The following is a 21,533-nucleotide window of genomic DNA, read 5'->3' as shown; positions in this document are numbered from 1 at the left end:
GTCCTGGGTGCAATGTTTAAAAACAAAGGGCCAGATTCTGATCTCACTTATAGCAGTGGAAATCCAGAGCAACTTAATTGACTTTGACTCTGGTTTTAAATTTTACAACCAGAACAAGTGAGATCCAAATCGCATACAAAAATGTCCCCCCTTCTTTTTTTTAAAATGCTTTTTTGTCCTGTACTAGTGACACCAGTCTACATCTTAAAGCTGGTTCACTCTCACTGACACCCACATTATCCCAGCTCTTGCCTGCACTCTGTCTAGAAGACCAACAGGTTTCAGTCCTGTTTAGCAGAAAAAGTATCATGACTGAAACTAAGCCAAATGGTTTACTCAATCCTCACTCTACTGCAGAAATGTTTATAGTAATAGGCATAATATTTTATTACTGGTCGGCAGGCACTTTCTCAAAGTGGCATGTACCTGTTACCTACTGAGGGCTGAAACATTGCTATAAAACAGTGGTTTTCAACCTCTTTTCATTTGCAGACTCCTGAAAAACTTGAATGGAGGTGTGGATCCCTTTGGAGATCTTAGTCTGCAGACTCCCAGGGTTCCACGGACCACAGATTGAAAACCACTGCTATAAAAGGTCACTTGATTACCTGTTCTGTTCATTTTTTATGAAGCATCTGGCATTGGCCACTGTGAGAATACAGAATACTGGGCAAGATAGATCTTTGGTCTGATCCAGTATGGCCATTCTTATGTTCTTAAGGTCTCAGCAGACATTACATTTAGAAGTTTACTAATACCTTTGTGATTTTGAGAGACACTAAATAGATTGCGTTTATTTGGTGAGACTCCGAATGTCGAAATTCTGTCCTCAGATATGCATGGCAAATTCCTGTTGATTTTTTGGCAGTTGAGAACAGAAATTGGCTTTGTATTATGTTAGTAAAATTACAAAATATCAATGTCTTCCATGCAGTTTGCAAGCCCCCTCCCAATTGTTCATTATTCCCATATACCTCTCTTACCTAACCTCTTCTTATCTTGTGAGACATGGGGCTGGTCTACACTACCGCTTAAGTTGATGTAACTTATGTTGCTCAGGGGTATGAAAGAGACATCCCCCTGAGAAATGCAAGTTACATCAACTTAAGCACTATCCACACTGGCACTATGTCGATGGGAGATGCTCTCCCACTGGCATAGTGCATCTTCACCAGATGCGCTACAGTGGTGCAGCTGCGCCGATGTGGTGCCATAGTCTGTCTTACCACTCTATAGCTTTTACTATTACTACTGTGTCAGAGCCCCATTGGGCTAAGTACTGATATGCACACGGTAAGAAATACTCACCATCCTGAATTGTTTGCATTCTAAATAGACAAAACAGACAAAGGAGGGAAGAAAAGGATAGAACATACAAGCAGAAGACTGGGCACTGAGATACAGACAGTATGAGATATGACTTGCCAAAAGTCATACACAGGAAGTCTGTAGTAGATATGTAGAGTCCCAATCCACTGTTTTACCCACAAATCTACTGTTCTATTAAGCTTTTTGCTTAATGACTTAAACTTTTTCTCTAAAAAGCCATACACCAAGCAAGTAAAATGCTTGTTGCAAAGTTAGTTTCTTAGCTTGTTTTCAGTGTACGTTCTTTCCCCATGATCATTTACTTAGGTTTCTACAGCTCTTTAGTTTTAAAGATTGAAAACATGTGGCATGAAGAAATATGAACTTTCTCCCTGCATAATTCATCAGTATCACATATTGTATTAATGCAGTCCAGGCATGGAGAACTCACAACATCACCATGCTAGGCAGAGTAAAACTAGAGCTCTTTGATGCAGTGGCTAATCTCTTCTGTTAGACTGCTGTGACCTTGGGTAAGTTACTTAACCTGTCTGTGCATCAGTTTCCTATCTGTGAAACTGGAAATAGAACTATTTAAATGAAAAAGTGCATATAAGTGCAAAGTATTATTAATAATCTTGTTAATGTATTTAGACATATATGCACTAGTAAATAATCTCTTCATACATCACTAATCATTGTTAATCATAATTTATATTAATTATCTCCTGATTCATTGTGGGCAGCAAACACTTGATAATCAATATTATTTAAAAGCTCTGATTAAGCCATCATACAGAGAGTTAAAAGGGATGTTAAACATGATCCTCGTTCTTAACAAACATCTCAAAATCTTCAAAGACACATCTAAGATCCTATCTGAAAGTCTCTTAGAGTGAAGAATGAGCTGATTTCACTAATTGGTCAAGCAATGCATTATCAGTAAGCACAGAGGTAAAGCTGTAAGCAATTACAGTTCATGAGACCAAAGACTGTGCAGCAAGAATAAACAGTCCTCCCCGGTATTCAGAGTAAAGAGCAATGTATCGATGAAAAGCTTTATATTTTGTTCATTCAAAAGAGTTCTGTGCCTAATTAATAGCATCTTATAGAGAACAGAGTCTGAAATCTCCAAAGAAAACTATTCAAGCAAGTGTTATTTTGGTGTTGTTTCCATGTGCGGCAGATGTTCTGCAAGACCCAGTCATCAGGAACAGAACACCTCTTGCCATTCATGCACACATTCACACACAAAATCTTAGCATTTGGAATTTTGTTTTTAGCGGGCATTTGAAAGTCAGTAGCAGCAACAGGGATTCGTGTGTGTGTTTTATGTAGTCATTGTACAAGTTCCCCTATCTCAAGTTCATACAGAGTTCACAGAAATGCAAAGAAAGATACTGATGACTTCTCTGTAAATTTGAAGAGAATTATTGATATGCATCAGCTATATCAATCAAATGTTTTTCTAAAGTCTTCACATATGATTGTACCTGCCAACTGCCTTGACCATATACTATCAAGTTACAGAAACTGGGTATTAGCAGTGAACCCAAACCAAAAACCCAGATCCAAATGCCCCACCAAATTTGGGGGCATTTTGGAATCTAAACTTGGATTCAGTTCTGAATTTTACAGCGGGCTTTTTTTAGGTTGAGCCAACCTAAAACACCAGATCTGAACATTTCCAGACTTTTTTGTGAGGGAAGAAGATGTATGACTATTGCAGCTCAGGCTTTTCTGTATAAATAGAGAGAGAAGAACAAATGCAAAACCTAGTATACTGATCATCAGAAAAACACCCCAATTCTAAGAGAACTATGCTTCTGTTGTGAAGATAAGGCAGATTTATGGAAACCTAATGCCTTTTGTAAACTGGGAAACAAAGTTTCCTTTCACACTAGTAATGACTGTTAAAGAAAGTGAAGGTGTTTGGTGTGTTGCAAGACCCTAGCCTAGATTTAGCTAGTGTAGTAAGTTTACTTAAGGAAGCAAATTCATTCTCAGAGAAAGCAGAATGGAAACAACATGGGATGCCATTTGGGTCCTGACACCCTTGAGAAGGCAAAAATGCTTGATGGACAGTGCTAACTGCTGAAAGTGCCAGTAGATAAGTGAACTGTTGTGTTCCCCCCATAGGGCCACATCACTTTCTGGCAACTGGTAACTGTATGCGAGCTGAAAAAAACAACAACATGTTACAAGTACATGAGGAAGCAGCTGTCTACAGACCTTGGAGGATAAGACAGTTGCCAACTTGACTTCAAGATAAGTCTTTCCTTGTAAGGACAGCTATAGGACACTTTCTGCCCTCACATATCCTTTGATGATTGTGATTGTCAGCAACTGCAGCCTCATGTTTCCCATCTAGTTCTTGGGAACATGTATGGGGAAAGGCATTGTAACTTCAGTGCTAACTGGGAAGTGTTCAGTAATAACAATCCGTAACTCCTACAGCACTTTTCAGTTTCAAAGGGCTTTGCAAACATTGATTAATTAATCTATTCTGTGTTCAAGTCCATGCAAGCATGCAATCCTTTCACTAAACAGTTGGGCTCTTTTGTGGCTTTTAAAGTCTGAGCTATGCTGTGGGTTGGGAATGTGTGGAGAGGTGCAACACTGAAGCAGCAGCTGCTGGAAGCATTTTGCCTGGGAAATTGCAGAGAATAGACTTAGGAGTGGCTCTTAAATCTTTTTGGAGGTGCCAGAGGTGAATATCAGCCTGATTATCTACCTCAATAAGCCCAACTCTCTTTGAGGTGTATTGCCTATCTGGCCAAAATTATTGCTCCCCTACAGCTTGCAAACAAGGAGCACAAGCACCAGGCTTCTTCTTGCTGCCCCCTGCACATACACCACCACTCTTCCCCTCCCCACTTTTGCACCTGTGTAGAAGCAGACAGGATCTGTCCACTTCTGTCCATCTTAAACTTGAAGCTTCTTTTGTCAGTTTTCAAACAGAAGGCAGCGTAAGTCACACGTAACTGTGACCTTCATGGTGTAGGAGTTCCCTTTTCCTGCCCAGGGCATCCACATATTTATGTAAGTAGCCACTTGGATTGTCAGCCTTGATATCAATATATATATATATTTCATCTTGTAAGGGATAGAGGTTTAGAATCGATTGCTTTCATGTCCTTACCTTTAGTGTTGCTCTGATATCAATTTAGTACTCGTATACCCTCTGCTGAAGGACTCTACCCTGCCTTTGCAGAGGAATGGCCTGAATGATCTGAATGATCTGAATGATGAAGACTTTCTCAGATATGTTAGGAGTCTACTCATGACACCACAATTACCAAAACCCAAAATAACTACATCAACTGCAACCAGTCCCTGCCGATGTCACTGTCTGAGACTGACTGAGCAGGTGGGTAGGCAGGCTGCCTGCAGCTACTAAGTTGGTACCTGTCACCACAAGAGACAGGTACCAACGTGAATGTGGATGGGGGTTAGATTTGGCCCAGCCTTGCTGGGATGCAGCTACTGAGGGTTCTTTTTCTGGGTCTTAGTGGCCAATCTTTTTCTGTCTTCACACTGGAAGAGGAGGGAAAAGATCACAATGATTAGTAAGGATGAGGCGCATAAGGAATCATTTTTGGGCGAGGGAAGAAAGAGGTGAGGAAAGCAAACCTTACACAGTTTTAAAATGTGGCAAGTTGCTGGGAAAAGAATCTTCTCCAGACACACTTTGTAAGCCAGGGTTCCTTGAGCTCTCCAGGGGCCTGAACGTTTTCTGAAGTGATGTACAGCTTTAGTCTGCAGGACAGGGTTCATATTATTTACTGGGAAACTGCTGGCTGCCTGCCAAGCAGAAAAATACTCCCTTGCTGGCATTTCAGCCAAGGAAAAAAGGAAGCAAAACAAATACTTCAATATTACTGTATTACAGTGTTTAGATTCCACCTTTCAGATGGCAATATGGAATTTATTACAGCATAAATGAACCCCTAAAGACTGAAAAAACACTCAGCACTGTCTCCTTCATTCTAATGATGTTCTGTAATTTCACCAGAGTCACAAAGTTATGATAGTACCAATAGATCATATCTCTGTGCACATACACAACGTGCATGCAGGAGTGACATGCTTCAATTGTGGTTTTTATGAGAAAGGTCAAATAACACCTTGAAATTTGCCACAAAATCTTAAAATCTCATGATTGATGACTTCCTTTTGCACAAGGTGACTGAAATAGTCTTGTCAAACCATATCACAAGATTTACTGCGGTCTCATGCAGTAATTGTGAAATTACTGCATGAGAAATTGGTTAGTCTCTAAGGTGCCACAAGTACTCCTTTTCTTTTTGTGAAATTACTCTAATTCACCCGCTATATATACCTATGTGTATATGTACAGCATTTATTGGATATGCACGGAGTATATCTGTATGTTACAAATTCATGTATCTTGCCCACTATTTGGCTATTTCCACAGTGGCACCAATCTTGCAGTATTCAATATGCAGACTTCAATGGGATTTTTGTGCTCAGAGGGCATGCAGGATTGGGTCTTAGATAGGGAAACTTTCTCATTTAACCTATAAGTCTTCTGCCACAACTCTGATGCCATTACAGTTACACCTGATATATTCACCAATAGAATGCAATCTGCAAATGTACTAAAGTAAACAACATATTCCTCATCTTTTATTATTATTTATTGTATTACTAGAAGCTCTAGTTATAAACCAGGACCTCATTGTGCCAGGGGCTATACAAACACAGGAACAAAGAGACAGTCCCTGCCCCAAAGAGCTTACAGTCTAAGACAAGAGGTTAGAGACAGACAGATGGGGGAGCCCAAGGAAACAATGAGACAATACTGACCAGCATGATAGACAGTGGTCTCAGCACAGTAGCAGCCTGATGGTTGTCAAGTATTTTTGTAGGCATCACTGAAAAGGAGTGTTTTAAGGAGGGACTGGAAGTTTTGTGAATCTTTAAGGGGAGCACCATCCAACTGTCAGGGGAAGCATGGGAGAAAGCATGAAGGTGCTTGTTTGAATATTTAAGAAGTGGGCAACAGAGGCTGGTATTATAGGCTAATCGGAGGCAGGAGTCGACAACTTGTCAGAGAATGAGAGATGATAGGCAGGGTGGAGATTGACTGTGAAGGACCTTGGAAGTAAATATAAACAGCTTATGTTTGATGTGATAGCCTGTGGATTGATGCAAAGAGGGATGACGTGGTCAAAGCGATGGACTATGAACATTATCTTTGTAGCAGCATTCTGAACGAATATAAGTGGGGCAAGATTGCATTTGTCAAGGCCAGAGAGAAGGATGCTGCAGTAACTGAGGTGCAAGATGATGAGAGCTTGGACAAGAGTTCTAGCTGTGTGTCTGGATAAGAAAGGTCATATGTTAGAGAAGTTATGCAGAAAGAATTTGCAAGATTTAGATATAACCTGGATCTGAGGACTTGGAGGGATGCCACAGTCAAGGATGACACTCAGATTACAGGCCAGAGTGACTGACAAAATGGTGGTAGTGTCCACAGAAATCGAGAATGGAGGTAGCAGGAAGGGCTTGGGGTGTGTGAGAGATTAGGAAATCTGTTTTAGCCATGTTGGGCTTGAGCTGATGGCTAGATATTCAGAAGGACATGACAGAGACAGACCAAATTTTAGATAGAAGGTTTACGTTTGGATAGAACCTGGAGTCATCAGCATAAAGAGGGCAATTTGTGTTTAATGCCAAACTTCCTGCCCACCATCAGTAAGCTCCTATTTTTAGCTGCCCTAACTCAAACTGAGTTTAAACTTTTAAACAAGAATAAATAAGATTATGCCTCCTGTGTTACCAAGGCATATCCTGCTTATATACTTCAGGTGCATTTGTTAGCAGTGAGCCTAAACCAAAACCCTAAATCCAGACACCCCCTGAGATTTAAGGGGCTTGAAATGCAAACTAGGATCACATCTGTGTTTAGCTGCTGGCCCCTAGCAATCCAAAAACTCAAGTAAAAAAATCACCCATCCACAACATGTGTGGGCTTAAAATCAGGATCCACACCTGAACTGTGTATCTTAGGCACATCTCTACTGTATATAGGGATCCAAACTTTGAATCTCCTAGGCTGGGGGGTATTTAAATTGTTTTTTGTTTGGTAGGGGCCAGAAGTTAAAAACAGGTGGATACTCTGGTATGGATTTTAAGGCCTTTAGATAGATAGATATAGATAGATAGTATAAATGCAAATATTGTTAACAGTTCTTATGTTAATGAATATGTCTCCATATAAACATGTCTTTTAAAAGTATGGGCAAGTGTTGGGTTTATGTCAAGCCAGCTTTGGATATAAGTCAGATTCCCAAGTGTAAAACAAATATCTGGCACAAATGAGACACCATAATAACATGCCCTCTTTTGTGTACGTTCTTCTTTAGGCAGAATGTAAGTGTACAATCCCATGCTGGGCTCTTCTTGCTGCATGGCATGTTGATGTGCAGAATCAGAAAATGATCAAAGATTTTAATAGCTTTCTTCTCGTTTAAAGAGATGATAATAAAAGAATTCTGCTCCCACTGCAGTGACATCACATGCTATAGGCCTTAACCGTATGAATTTTAAAGCATTGTTTTAATGTTGTATTGGCAGGAAGACAAGTCTACAAATGTGGGGGGAAGGGGAGAAGAGGCTTAGCAGTGCTGCTTCTAGAAAGAAGGAGCTGCAAATGAGAAACCACCCGGAGGTTTCCATTATATGGTTGTTATGAAAGAAACTGCATTGTGGGCTAAATGCCTCGGACATTGTTCAGTTTTAACTCATTCCTCACCCAAGCAAAATCCCACTGAAATAGGTGGAAGTTTCCCAGAGCAAAATCTGGGTTTGAAGCAGGTAAATGTCACTTTGTCTAGCACATCCTGCAAACTTACAAATTTCTGCTGTATTTCCCAGTTCAGCTACTTCCTCAATCATTATTTACTACATGGGATCCTTTTTAAAATATTATAGTCATAAACATACTGCATAGTCTATTGAATAGTATTCTGCCATCCTCCAAAAGTTACACAGCGAGAGTTAGTTCCGCACATTCTCTGCACTAACACAGCACCTATAGGAAGCATAACTTGGCTAAAATTTTGCTTTTTACCTTTAAAAATAACTCTTAAGTTCTTCCTATGTAGCCAACACAACCTGGCAGAACCTAAAGCAGTTAATGATTTGTAATAATGCGTATTTATCTCCTTAGTGCTATAGCAGCATGTAGGGCTTTACAGACAAACAGAAAATTACAGTCCTTACCAGATGGAAATTACAATACAAGGGGCCATCATTCAATGTGCTGAGCGTCCTTTCAGACAGGAGCTCCCATTGCTTGTACTGGAGTCCACATATTCAGGATTGGTCCCTAAAATAAGACAAAAGACAGCAATGTATGATAACAATAACAGCAATAACAAAAAAGAATGAGGAAGAGTAAGGGAGAACCAGGGAGTTGCAGCACTGTTGAGTCATGGGATGTGTTTGTGATAACATACAGATCTGGTTATTTTTATATTGTAAATTTTTAAAATAAAACTAAATGTAACGTATTACTCTTCGTAGACAGTGTCTGGAAAGAAGGTTGGGGTGGAGGTCAGCCACATAAGTGCTGTTTCTTTTTTTTGTTACACAACAAATATGTAATATGAATGAACCACATGGGCACAGCTGGGCCAAATAATTATGGTTATTAATTACATACAACATGCAAGGCCTAGCTACATACATACAGTACTGCTCTGGCAGGGTTAAGGTGACTTCTGAAACACAGAAGACAGAGAGGGCCCCTAGATGGCTTACAAACTATTTAAAGGATACTACCCAATTCATAATATACTTCTGGAAGGTTGGCCAAACAAAGCAACAAGTTTTTAGGAGCAACTGGAAGGGGGATTTAAGTTCATTCCTAACATGCCCTGATTTTGAGCCTTCTCAGATGTGTAGCCTATAGGAAGCTATCTAGTTACATGTGATTTTATATGTTTTTCAGCTATTGAAGAGACACAAATGCCAAATCCATTATTCAGGGATCTCATACAGGCTTGTGACACCTTCTGGACTATTTTTGGGTGTGTAAACACTAAATCACAAGGTTACATAAATGAAGCATTTTGATTTGTGACAGGCAGTTTGAAGGAAAACTGCACAATACAGCATACAATAGTAATTAAAAATAAGTTTCCAATAATATTTTATTTCTGCCAAGTACTTCTTATTTTTTTGAATTTTCAGCCTTATGCCTGACCAGCCTGGATACAGGTTTCTTTTAACTGTTTCAGAGAACCATGCATAAGAGAACACACAATGGTGAATTGCATCTAAACAATATTGCATTATATTTCAGTCAGGTATATTACATTGCTTGCCTCTGTATTTTCTGTGGGTGACAGGCAAAAATATAACATGGGAAAGAGTGACTTAAAAAGCTAATTGCCCCATTCCCACACTTGCTTCTCTTTAATCATTAGAATTCCAAAGTCATGATCATCAATTCTTAAACAATTACTGTTAAAATCAGGGTACAAAAGGTGTGCCTGCAAAAATCTATGTGCAATTAGCACACCTGTAAAAACCCGCAAATATACGTTGACAATGGTTGGCTGAACATACTCAGTGGGTACATGTGCATTTTTGAGCTGCATCTATTGGATTCTCTTTTGAAAATGTGGTTTTAAAAGCCTAGATATCTTTTATTTCTTATGCCACATCCACTGTGGTACCTCAGTGCTGGATAATATAAAGTAACATAATCCAAAGATTTTTCCAGATGGCATTTGAAACGTTAGGCACCACCAAGTCACTATAGCCAAGTCAATTGTACTCTGGAGTTCAGGTGTCTGAGCTTTCAGCTTCTCTATGCTCTGGTGCGCTACGATTTTTTTAAAATACTGTCTTTTTATAGCAGCAGGACACTGTGTCAGTGTAACTGACTGCCGAAAATCTCTTCTCCAAGCTTCCTGAGGTTTGACATGAGGTAGGCTCTTCAGGTCAATCCAAGCCCATGTGCAGTGGCTTCATTTCCCTCTTATTTATTCCGTATAATAAAGTCTTGCTCATGTAAAGAACATATAAGGTTAAAGGAGAAATCCCAATGGCACCAAAAGTACTTGATCATTCCATTCCAGAGCTCATGTAATTTTTCCCTCCATTCTCTTCTTTAATGGTAACACGGCATGTTTTTTGTTGCCCCTTTAACTTGCAACAGGATCTTGTTGCTGGCCATAAATCTGTGTTTGTGAACAATATACACCTGATCTAATATCATAACCAGAGAAGTCCTGATCTGTATGTTTATGCTGTGAACAAATTATCAGCCTCCTTCAGGATTTTCCTGAAGGATTTTCTAATTCCATCAGAGGAGGGCTGGACATAGTTCTTTCCAGAGTGGACAGACTTAATTTGATTCCATTTAACCTAAAGGGTTCCATTCCACTGATAGTGTAACTGTGTTGGGTTTGCATTTAGCTTAGGTGAGACTGTGAACAAAAGCAGCACACAATGAAAACAGGAAAGAGGAGAGTGAAAAGATAGCAAGGGTGATAAAAACAAGAAGAAAGAAGAGGAAAAATAAAATTTCTTGTTAAAGTAAATATTTTAATCTGGATTCTTTGCTGACTTGCACGAGCTCAAAGTTAGCACAAAGGGTAAGTGAAGTGCTAATCAAAATAGTAGCATTCTGTGTCCATTACACACAGATGTAAAATATTATAAAAAGTTCAAGAGAAGGGATTATTAGACCCCTAATGATTCACCTGTACATAGAACTCCAACTTGTGCCTGGCTACCTTTCACCAAGATTCTTTTATTTCTAATACATATCACAATATTCTTTTAGCTAGAAGAAAATACTGAGCAACATTCAGGGTCACGTGCCAACTCCTTTGCACTGAGAAGGGGCTATAAAGCTTCCCTAAATTGGCAGCTGAGGTGCCACAAGTACTCCCAGTCTGAGGGAATCCCTGGCTGGTGTAGAGCTGGCTTAAAGCCACCTTTGGCCTCCAGCTCAGACACAGCTGAGGATCTCAGCCATTGTCTTTTAAAATGGAGTCTCCCTTAGAAACAAACAAACAATCTTAGATTATTTAAATAAAAGGACTGTAGACTAGGACCCATATTGTTCAACCACACCAAACAGTGCTGCTGCACCTTTCATATACTTAAGGGGACTTCTATAGCCCTGTTACCAAATCTGTAATGGAAAACTATTATATTGTTCAGCCACTAGATGGCACTGTGTGTAACATACCTTATTTAAATGCACCCCAGCCATAGCTGGCATTGCATTATTAAAGAGTCTTATGATAAAGACATCTGGTGTGGATAAGGAAGTTCTGTAGTCAGTCCATACCTGGTACAGAGGAACATGACAAGGTGTAAGGAGTGTTAACTAAGAACAGAAACAAAAGGAAAACAGCAGCAAAGGTTGCAGACAGAAGGAACTGCAACAAAGTTTAACATAGAATCACATGCCACTCTTCAATGCCCCAAATAACTTCAGCTTTGACAAACCTTCACAGGGGACAGACTGAAAGCACTATTTTGCAAGGTTTTGAATTCCAAACAAACTCCATAAAGAAACTGGAGATATACAGGTATCTTCTTTAATTGATGCAATGGGGAAGCATGAAGAGCATATCTTCAAAGCCTTTGACTTTACTGAAGACAGTCACAACGATGACTATGAAAGGGTTCTGGCTATGTTTGATACCTCAGAGATACTTGATACTTTGATACTTTATACCTCAGAGAAATGTGATTTATGAAAGAACATGTTTTCATCAGAAAATTGAAGAACTAGGGGGAAATGTTAATGTTTTATGAGAGTTCTCCATACATTGGCTGAAAACTGTGATTCTGGGAATGCAAAACATGACAATATCAGAGAAGACAGGTTATTGTGTTAACAGATAAAAACTTTTCACAGAAGCTACAACTGAAGACAGACTTTACCCTAGCCACAGCTATTCGAATTGCAAAACAATCTGACCTGGTAAAACAGCAAAACCTAGAGAAACTTGACTAACTTGAAAAACCTGAAACTAACTTAGAAGCAGTAAACAGACACTTGAGTGTTAAAAGTCATTATCAAAAAAACCCTGAGACAAAGAGAGAAAACTCCGAGACTAAGAGGTACAAATTCCAGCCTATGTGCACAAGATATAAAAAAAGTCACATACCCAGATGATGCATGTCCAGCCAAAGGTACACAGTAAAATAAATGCATGAAATATGGACATTTTGCAGCTGTTTGCTGCACCAAAGCAGTCAAGCAGTTGACTCATATTACAGGCAATTAAGAGCCATTATTTCTGGGATCTATCACTTATGATGACATAGAGCAGGGGTTCTCAAACTGGGGGTCAGGACCCCTCAGGGTTGCAAGGTTATTACATGGGGGGTCACGAGCTGTTAGCCTCCACCCCAAAACCCGCTTTGCCTCTAGCATTTATAATGGTGTTAAATATATAAAAAAGTGTTTTTAATTTATAAGGGGGGGTCTCACTCAGGCTTGCTATGTGAAAGGGGTCACCAGTACAAAAGTTTGAGAACCATTGACATACAGCCTGCCTGAAGAATGAAATTAAATATTCATGTCAAGACTATGGACTTGAAAATTGACTCAAGAGCTCTTGTCATGGTCATCTAAGAAGGGATTTACAATCGCCCTTTTTCAACCCTTCCCAGAGCTGAAATCACCTGACACAGCTCTGACTAGGACTGGAGGTATTCTGAACTGCATGGGCCACAGAAACAACTTACAGAAGACAAAAGCTATGCATTCAGAGTGCATGTGATCAAAGGATCAAAGACCAGCAACTTCCTCAGCTGCAGCATGGCAGCCAGGATGGGACTAGAAGAACATGATGAAGGATTTGACGATATTGGACTTTTGAAAGGAGATCCAGTACAAATCAACTTAAGACACAATGATGAGCCCATACAGTGTACAAGCACCTCTACCAGAGAGACTTTGGAAGACACTAGCTGCAGATTTATGCAAATACAAAAGACATCACTGGTGACTATGGATTCTTTTTCCAGGTATATAGAAATAATATATTTGAAAAACAAAATGTTGCAGTGTGTTTTTTCTGACTTTGTATTCCAGAGCAACAAGTGATGGAGAACAGGCCACAATTAGAATGAAATATGATATTGATCATATTACTAACAGCCCACATTACCCACAAGTAAACGGAGAGGCTGAGAGAGCTGTAGAGACAGCTAAGAGAATCCTACAATAGGAAGATCCATTCCTTGCTCTTCTGAGTTACAGATCAACACCAATAGGAGCTACTGCAGTGATGGGCAACCTGCCGCCTGTGGCCCACACACGGCCCATTAGGGTAATCCACTGGCGGGCCGCGAGATAGTTTGTTTACATCAACCGTCCGCAACTCCCAGTGGCCGTGGTTCACCATTCCCTGCCAATAGGAGCTGCGGGAAGCAGTGGCCGGCCCGTGCCACTTCCCACAGCTCCCATTGGCGGGAACGGCAAACTGTGGCCACTGGGAGCTGCAGGCGGCTGTGCCTGAGGACAGTCGATGTAAACAAACTGTCTCGCAGCCCACCAGTGGATTACCCTGACAGGCTGCGTGCGGCCCATGGGCTGCAGGTTGCCCACCACTGAGCTACTGGATATAGTCCTGATAGGAAGACAACTCAGATCTACTGTTCCAAGTTTGGAAAAGCATCTATCTCCAAAGTGGCCAGACATGAAGAGAGTAGCCAAATCGGACAGAAAAGCTAAAAGAGCTTATGAACCCTTTTATAACAGATGTCGCTTAGTTAATGAACTGCTGGGTCTAGAACCTGGTGACTGTGTTCATGTCAAATTGGATGGAGGAAAAAGGACGGACAACTCCAGCTGTCATAAAAGAGAAAGAATTCAGAACCCTGATCATATGTGATCAAGACCGAATGTGGAGAGTTCAACAGAAACCATCAACCTCTACTGTTTGTTCCTCAGAAAAAACAATCAACAGAGCAAACTCTATGGATGGCAGTTGCAGAATAAGAACAACTCAAGGATTCCAGACCAACCACAGTCAGTCTTTGCAACTAATGAACAGCTAGATGACCAAGTTGTTACATGTTAGGGTAGTGTAATTAGAAAATGATTCAGAGACTCTTAACAAACTGATACGTACTGAATTTCAAAGACAGCATGATAGTGTAAATATTATAAATGGTAGGAATGTAGAACTTAAAGGGGGAGATGTAATGGATGCTAAACTATATTATACTGTTCAGACACTAGGTGGCACTGTGTATAAAATACCTTATTTAACTGAACCTCAGCTATACCTAGCAGTGCATTAAAGAATCTTATGATAAAGACATCTGGTGTGCATGGGTGGTGGATGAACCCCTCATTCGGGGAGGCTAGCCTGGGCTGCTGGCCCGAGCCATCCTTGGCCACTGGCCCGAGCCCTGAGCTCCAGACCACTGGCTGGAGCTGAGCCCCTGCCAACTTCAGGGGAGAGGGCAAGCAAGGGAGGGCCATGAGGCAGAGCCATGGCCTGGGTTAAGGGAGGCTTAGCTTTTCCTGGCCTATGATACCCACCACCCATGGTGGTGTAGATAAGCAAGTTCTGTGAATAGTCCGTATCTGGTACAGAGGAACAGGACACAGTCTGCTAGGACCTCCCCAGTACTTCACATTTTACACATTCACACTTCTGAAGTGATTGCTTATTTCCTCTTCTGTAGATGAATGTTTAACTCAGTAATGAGTCCTTGTGTGGGCACCCATAGGAACAGCTAATTCTTTTCCAATGCTTAGGGTACGTCTTCACTACTCACCGGATCAGCAGGTAGTCATAGATCTATCAGGGATTGATTTATCGCATCTCGTCTAGACATGATAAATCGATCCCTGAATCGATGCCTGTACTCCACCTCGGCAGGAGGAGTAAGCAGAGTCAACGGGGGAACTGCTGTGATCGACTCGCCGCTGTGAGGTCAGCCAGGTAAGTCGAACTAAGATACTTCGACTTCAGCTACGCAAATAGCGTGCTGAAGTTGCGTATCTTAGTTCGAATCCCCCCAGTGTAGCCCAGGCCTTAGATACTTGTTACTGGCTTTACTTAGATCCCAGATGTATACTTGCAAGTCTTGATAACCCATCCACATGAATCACACTACAGTTGTAGGCTGTTGTGAGTTATAAGATATGTCTACATGAGGAGCTGGAAAGTGTAAATTCCAGCTCAATGAGACATACCTGCACTAATTCTGATCAAGCTAGAATGCCAAAAATGGAAGCATACCTATGGTAATGCAAGCAGTGAAAGAGGCTAGCTATCCAGAGTATGATCGCATTCGAGACCACAGGTACATACTCAGGGCAGATCACCTCATGCTGAAGCTTTCCTGTTGGCCTCAGTCAGGCTTGTACTTTGTTCTGTCCCCATCCCTGATTCTAAGCATGCTGAGAATTCAGCCACAGGGCTTTGGCAGCCATTATCATTGTAGTACTGGTGGTAGGATCCCCTAGACACTCACTGTGGAGCTCCAGGAGCTGATAAGGGTACATAACTCTCACTTTCAGGTTAAAGGGCAAGACAGCAGCTGGGTCAGATCCTTTCTAGGCTAGAGTAAACTCATTTTTTCCATTAGACTACAGCACATTCCTATGCCTAATGACCAGTTTTATAATTCTTAGGCTCCACCCCTTATTGGTTTTAGCCAATCAGCCCATTCACCTTACTCAAGACCGTTTTAGTGGGAAGCTACAGTGCTGCCTCCCTTGCAATATTACTTTTCTAACACCAGATGGTGCGGTATAAAGAGCAGTGTCTGTACAAGTGACGCAAAATGGAATCTCACAGGCAGCAGTCAATGCTATGGCTTGGCCTCCCCTGGCTCCAGAGGAAAGATCACACCACAAACAATTCACCAAGGCGAGTCTTTTTTATTTTTTTTAAGATAAGGGCAATTAGAAGGGGGACCAGAAGAGCTAACCCTGCAGTTGGTTCTACTTTTTTCTTTCGCCCATAGAGAACTTTGTGGAATCCAATAAGGGTTTTGTTTTATTTAACAAATATATGTTACTGCACGAACCCTTTTGTAGGGCTCCCTCTTGTGTTCCCATATTCTCTGTGGTGGATGGCTGTTGCAGTCTGCTTCTCCAACAAACCTCTCTGTGCTTTATCCATACTGTGCTTGATATGCCCTTCATTATCTAAGGGGCAATGCCTTCTTGTTGAAATACCTGCTGGCGACTGATTTCTATCCTGTCACCTGCAAAAAACTGGTCAACATCAACTTTTTTATTTTTACTTACAGTCATCACTGCCCTTCTCTTAGTAAAAATAATACCCCATGGAATGAACAAGATGTGCCACTCTGCTTATATCCCTTCATATGTTTATAGTGTTTGAGCTTTTCAGGGCAGGGACTGTGTCTTCCTGTGTGCCTGTACAATGCATAACCCCTAGCACATTTTAGATGTGATTGTAATATAAACAAAAATAATTTGTTGGAGATGCACGTCTAGTTCTGTGCCACATTCCAATGTGGAAGAGGAATTAGTAATAGAAAATAGTTTTACCTACAGTACTTCTAGCTTTCTGGAACATTCTACAGTCCAAACTAGTGTGATGCTGAAAAATAGAAACATGAGTGTTCTGCTATAGCTTAATGTCCATATATAAAAAAGATTCGGAGCCAACTTAATCCTGTTGTAACTGCATTGGCAATGCATTTATACCAAAATTGAATTTGGTCAGTGCAGTTACGTTAGAGATGAATTTGGCCAAGTGGATTTAATCAAAGCTTCTTCCTTCTGTGTTTAGCCTTTGGCACTATTGTACTTTAACCTAGTTTGTAGGTTTGGGTTAGTGGTTTACCACTAACCTTTCAGTACTCTTAAGTGACCCATTTAGTTATACTGCTTTTGCTCTCCAGTGACCAGTCTGGCCAGGCTGTTGAGAAATGAACTAACTCAAAATGTGTTATCTTACAGACTTCTATATCTTGTGACATTATTGCTAAGTTTTTATCTGGATAAATGAATTTGTACTGTGGATAGCTTTAGAGTGGTGGGGAAGGGAACCTGCAGAAGGGGCGTGTTTTAAACACTTACTCCACATAAATACGTGGGGTCACACACTCCTCTGCTGCAAATGGGTGTAAGTCCAGATTTATATCTGGGAATCTTGCCCACTGTCAAAGATTTTCCTGCTGACCATTTTAGTTCATCAATTCCATCACATGCTGAGAGGAACTAATACTAATTATAGAATGATTTGTGATTTCATCTACTACATATGTACTGAAAAGATTTCTGGTGCAAAGACATTTTTATCCTACAGCTTTCTCAGGTGCAGATAGAGCCTTCCATGAAAATAATGTAAAACTGATAGGATGGATTTGTTTGTTAAGGAAGAATGTTTATATTGCCTTTGAAAGGTGCTGGATTGACAGGTCTGGAGGATGAAGTCTTCTGTTTATCTGTAGAACAGGTACACCTAGAATTGGTCAGAAGTTTTCCAATGATTGGAAATGATTTTTGATTGGAAAATGCTAATTAGTCAAGACCAAAACTGTTTGCAGTAAATGGTCAGTTTTGATAAATCCTTCCATTTGTGAATTTTTTGAATAAAAAGTTTTGATGTCAAAATGTACCATTTCTTCCTTTAGAAATTTTAGTTTAATTTATACTAAAAAAGTTAACATTTTAAAACGATCAGAACAGCATTTCAGTTGGACTGATCCAAGAAACATTTTGGATTGTCAGTTGGATAAAATGTACAAGATTTTGATTTTTCATCCCGATTTAGTATGGGGGAAAAATTCACAATCTTGAAAATTCTCATGTGAAAACTGTTTTCTGCCCAGTTACTCTAGTTACAATACAAGCAGCGATAGTCAGGTTGGAAGGGACCTCAGGAGGTCATCTAGTCTAACCACCTGCTCAAAGCAGGACCAATCCCCAATTTTTGCCCCAGATCCCTAAATGGCCCCTCAAGGATTGAACTCACAACCCTGGGTTTAGCAGGCCAATGCTCAAACCACGCAGCGATAGAGCAAGGCATTGGAATGTGCCTGAACTCTGAGCTGGAAGGATCACTAGAATTCAAACTCAATGACTCACTGAATCCTTGACCTCTTTGTGGAGACTGCCGGTAAGGGCATTAATGAGCTGTAATTGTGGTGGTACTTTTTGTAATGTTGATCCCCTCTCTACTATGAATTTGTGAAACAAGTTTATGAGGGGGATTGTATGACAGGCATTGCTGTGATGATGGCCATTCTTATGTTAGGGGCATGGTGGGTGAATGAGGAGGGCATAGCTAGAGATTACTGTGCTCTGGTGATCCCAATTGTTTTTGCATTGTGGAGCACATAGATGGGTGCTGCAAATCAGATACTAAACATATAAAGTGAGCCATGTTTTTTAAATTGGTATGTAAATGGCATCCTAAAAATGGGTGCAGTTGTAAAGAGGAATTTACATGTAAAACATGTTAGTATGCACAACACAAGAATTTGTACATTTGCAGTTCAAATATCCATTTTATGTGTGCAAATACATGTTTGTACGTTTAGTTATTGTTGCAAGTGCATGACCCAGACTGGCTCTAAGGGGCTTTCTAGTTTGTTCAGATGTTTCTTAGGGCATTTGTTAATAAATTATTCACCAACTTCTTCCCATCTGTGGCTAAATTTATGGGCAGTATAATGTATGTGACAAATTGCATTTGTAGAACGAATGCCCATATCCCTTTGACAGGATCAACATCAATGGGAGATCACACAGCTAAATTTTTAAAAAAGTAGTTAAATAAGAGCAAACTCGGGCTATAACAGGAGTGTCTGGCTTAGGTGAGCTGGGGGTAGAAGAATCTTAGTGGAAATCAAGACAGACTTTTATAACTTAGTGAAAGTAGCAGGGGAAAGATGAGACATTAAATATTGGTAATGTCTTTGAACGGATTTAAGATTTATTTGGTATATATGTGACTCTTTCAAATCTCTTTAAGAATGTGCTGAGTTCCACTGTTTTGCTAGCAGTTCAGGACCAAATATCTGTGGTCTAGTTGCAAGTTTTGCTGTTCCCATTCTAGTGACTCATTGCAGAGGAACGTATCAATCTCGGGTTTGAAATTAATTGGAAATTGCAAAACAGACAGGTCAATGTCGGGAGAAGGTAAGCAGTAAGCATATTTTGCAACATAAAAAGGAATATTAGAATGTAAATCATATTGAGAAGACTATAAACTGTCTAGAGAAATTGCCAATATGATGTTATGTAGCTTGAAACTCTCTTGGAATTTATATCAGAGGATCCATTTTCCCTTACATTATTTTTAGGGTCCCTTTTGATACCAGCTGACATACTTCAATTTATAACATTAAATGACACTTTAGCACTTTTACTGGTACTGGAGAAAATCATATGAGTAAAATTATAGCTTGTAAAAGAAAAATCGGAAGCAGTATTGGAAAGAAGCCAGGATCATCATCATAATCACATCTGCCAGCTTATCTACTTTTGAGACATTGCCACAGCTTCCCCATTCAACTGGGTAACCTTCAAAAAACACTTTGCCCCTTCACTTCACCTCTCCGCCGCCTGCTGCAAAAGAAATCTCAACAGCATCATACAGTGATAGCCCCAAACAGTGCAGTATCATTGTTTTAAACTGTAGTGATTTGGATCTACTATAGAATAGTTCAATACTTTTTAAGAAGTGTAAAATATCAGTTTTAATAAACTATGAACTATAGAACCGACTAGCTTTGATTCTGATTCAACATCTATAAATCAGAGGTAAGTGAAATCAGAATTAGGACCTATGTGTCTACACTCTTGTTAACTTCTTTACACAATCATCATCTCCTTAGGGCAGGAATCCTGTTTCGCTGTGTGTTTGTGTAACACTGAGCACATTGTCTGCCTTCAGTGAATAATAATGAAGTAATAAACAAGGTCTGTTTTGCTACATATCATTCTGCTTTGAGAATTGTTTTTAAAACAGTAAATTCAATACATTAATTTAACTATTAATTTTTCTGAAAGCATAAAAGTTGGAAATACAGATCACAACTTGTATCTCTTTTTTCAAAAAAGGGACAAACATTCATATCATCTGTTTAGATCTTTTAATGGGCTGGGAATGTGGAAGCCAAGATTGCAACATTCCAGCATAGGAAAGATCAGATAAAACAGAATCTCAGCCTAGGATTACAAAATAAACACCCCAAAGACTGAGATTTCAAGCTGGAATTCAATTAAAATTGAATAATCCACTAATTGCCTTGCAAACATATCAGTTTTACTGTTTCTTACCTGAAAGAATAAACTGAGTTTAATGTTCATCCAGGGAGTGGAATAGTCATATAAGGCAAATATTTTTCCTACCAGTAGCACTGTGATAAATTTGCAGGGTTAAGAAGGAAGGTCCACTCATGGATCAGTAACTGGTTAAAAGATAGGAAACAAAGAGTAGGAATAAATGGTCAGTTTTCAAAATGGAGAGACACAAACAGTGGTGTCCCCCAAGGGTCTATACTCAGACAAGTACTATTCAACATATTCATAAATGATCTGGAAAAAGGGATAAACAGTGAGGTGGCAAAATTTGCAGATGACACAAAACTACGCAAGATAGTTAAGTCCAAAGCAGACTGTGAAGAGCTACAAAGGGAACACACAAAACTGGGTGACTGGGCAACAAAATGGCAGATTAAATTCAATGTTGATAAATACAAAATAATTAACATTGGAAAACATAATCCCAACTATACATATAAAATGATGGGGTCTAAATTAGCTGTTATCACTTAAGAAAGATTTTGGAGTCAATGTGGATAGTTCTCTGAAAACATGCACTCAATATGCAGCAGTAGTCAAAAAAGTGACCAGAATGTTGGGAATCATTAGGAAAGGGATAGATAAGACAAAATATATTGCATCTATATAAATCCATGGTACGCCCACATCTTGAAAACTGAGTGCAGATTTGATAGCCCCATCTCAAAAAAAGATATACTGGACTCAGAAAAGGTTTAGAAAAGGGCAATAAAAATGATTAGGGGTATGGAACAGCTGCCATATAAGGAGAGATTAATAGGACTGGGACTTTTCAGCTTGGAAAAGAGACGGCTAAGGGGGGATATGATAGAGGTCTATAAAATCATGACTGGTGTGGAAAAAGTAAATAAGGAAGTGTTATGTACTCCTCATAACACAAGAACTAGGGATCACCAAATAAAATTTATAG

This window comes from Lepidochelys kempii, chromosome 13 (genome assembly GCF_965140285.1).
Source record: "Lepidochelys kempii isolate rLepKem1 chromosome 13, rLepKem1.hap1, whole genome shotgun sequence".
Classification (NCBI taxonomy): Eukaryota; Metazoa; Chordata; order Testudines; family Cheloniidae; genus Lepidochelys; species Lepidochelys kempii.
This window is presented reverse-complemented; position numbering follows the sequence as displayed.